Raw genomic sequence first — 1,960 nt, 5'->3', positions numbered from 1 at the left:
ACATTTTAATGACTATGTGTCATGGTGCCGACCTTCTTGGGTTCATCTTATTTGGAACTCTTTGTGCTTCTTGAACTTGAATATCTACTTTCTTCTCTAGGTTATGGAAGATTTCAGCTATTATTTCTTTTTTTTTAAGATTTTATTTATTGATTTGACAGGGAGAGAGAGAGAGAGCATGGGAGAGAGAGAGCACAAGCATGGGGAGCAGCAGGCAGAGGGAGAAGCAGACTTTCTGTGGAGTGGTGAGACTGATGTAGGGCTCGATCCCAGGACCCTGGGATCATGATCTGAGCTGAAGTCGGACGATTAACTGACTTAGCCACCCAGGTGCTCCTCAGCTATTATTTCTTCAAATAAATTTTCCGTCCTTTTCTCTTTCTTCTTCTGAGACCCTTTATTGTGCATGTTTATTCTCTCGATGTCCAAGAGATCCCTTAACCCACCTTGTGTTTGTTTTTGTTGTTGTTTTTATTCTTTTTTCTTTTTGATATTCAGCTTTGGTGTTTCCATTACCCTGTCTTTCAGATCTCTGATGCATTCTTCTGTATTTGCTAATCTACTGTTTATTCTCCCTAGTGTATTTTTTAATTTAGTTATTGTATTTTTCAACTCTGATTGGTTCTTTTTTATATTTTTTATCTCAATTGAAGGTCTCAGTTCTTCCACTCTTCTCTGCAGTCTAGCAAGCATCTTTACATCATTACTTTAAACTCTTTATCATGAATTTGCTTATTTCCATTTAATTTAATTTTTATTTTCTTCTGAGGTTATGTATTGTTCTTTCTTTTGCAGTGTATTCCTCTGTCTCCTTATTTTGCTTGAATTTCTGTGTTTCTATGGATTAGGCAGAACACCTATTTCTCCTAGATTTGAAGGAATTATCTTGTGTATGGTCATTCCTATGTTGATTGTGTGTGTTCGGTGACTTTGCTGGCTGACTGGAGCTGTGGTTGGTGTGGGCTGGGGGTCCCAGGACTCTCCATGCAGTGGGTGCCCAGGCAGGACATCTAAAGCTGAGATTAACACAAGTTGATGTGTCCCTGGGATCTCCAGGTGCTTTGGCATGACAGCTAAAGCTTAAGTGGATGCCAGCCAGGAGACTGGGGCTCTACACACAGAAAGTCTCTTGGCAGGATAGCTGAGCTCAAGTGGGTGTTATCTGGAGTGTCCCTGGAGTTTTCACACAGAGGGTGCCCTGGCAATACAGCTAAAACTAAGGTAAATGCAGACTGATGGGGTCTGGAGTTCTACATGCAAAGAGTGCCCTGGCAGGACAGGTGAAGCTGAAGTGGGTGCAAGCCAGGGGTGCCTTGGCCAGGTGACTGGAGTTGAAGCTGGCATGGGTGGGGGTGTTCTGGGGCACTCCATCTAGGGAGCACTCTGGCAGGGTGGCTTGGTCTGAAGCAGACTCTGCGGGAAGATATCAGAATGCTCTGTACCAGGGATGCCCTAGCAGGCTATCTGAAAGCAAAGTAATATAGGTCTGGTATATTCTATGCTGCTTTGCACTTGTGTCACCCTGTCACAAAGGCTGAAACTATAGTGAGTGCTAACTAGTGGTGCCCTGGTGTGTCCCTCCCTGTGGCCACCTTGCTGGGATGACGGGCTGATGTGGGCTAGGGACCTGGGGCTTGCATAAGTGGCAAGCCAAGCTATGGCATCCAGACCCTGCTCTAACCTGCACTTTCAAGGTGGAAGGAAAGCAAAACCTTATCACTCTCCAATCTCTCTGACCCAGAGAGAGTTCCAGCAGCTCCTCTGCCATTTGGCAGAGTTCTAGCACTGGATCTTTTATTAACTAGTTGCCCTTTTAAACCACTGCTTTATCTCTGGGCCCAAGGACAGACACATCTGCTCCTGTCCCTTAGTACTATCGCAGCATCAGGGGTGGGGGTTCCTTTCACTACCATGCCTCCATCTTTCTTGCTATTCTCTTGCCATTCTCTGTTTTATATTG

The sequence above is a fragment of the Mirounga leonina genome, unplaced genomic scaffold (genome assembly GCF_011800145.1).
Source record: "Mirounga leonina isolate KUSES-001 unplaced genomic scaffold, KU_Mleo_1.0 Mir_151, whole genome shotgun sequence".
Lineage (NCBI taxonomy): Eukaryota > Metazoa > Chordata > Mammalia > Carnivora > Phocidae > Mirounga > Mirounga leonina.
Note: the sequence above shows the minus strand (reverse complement) of the source record.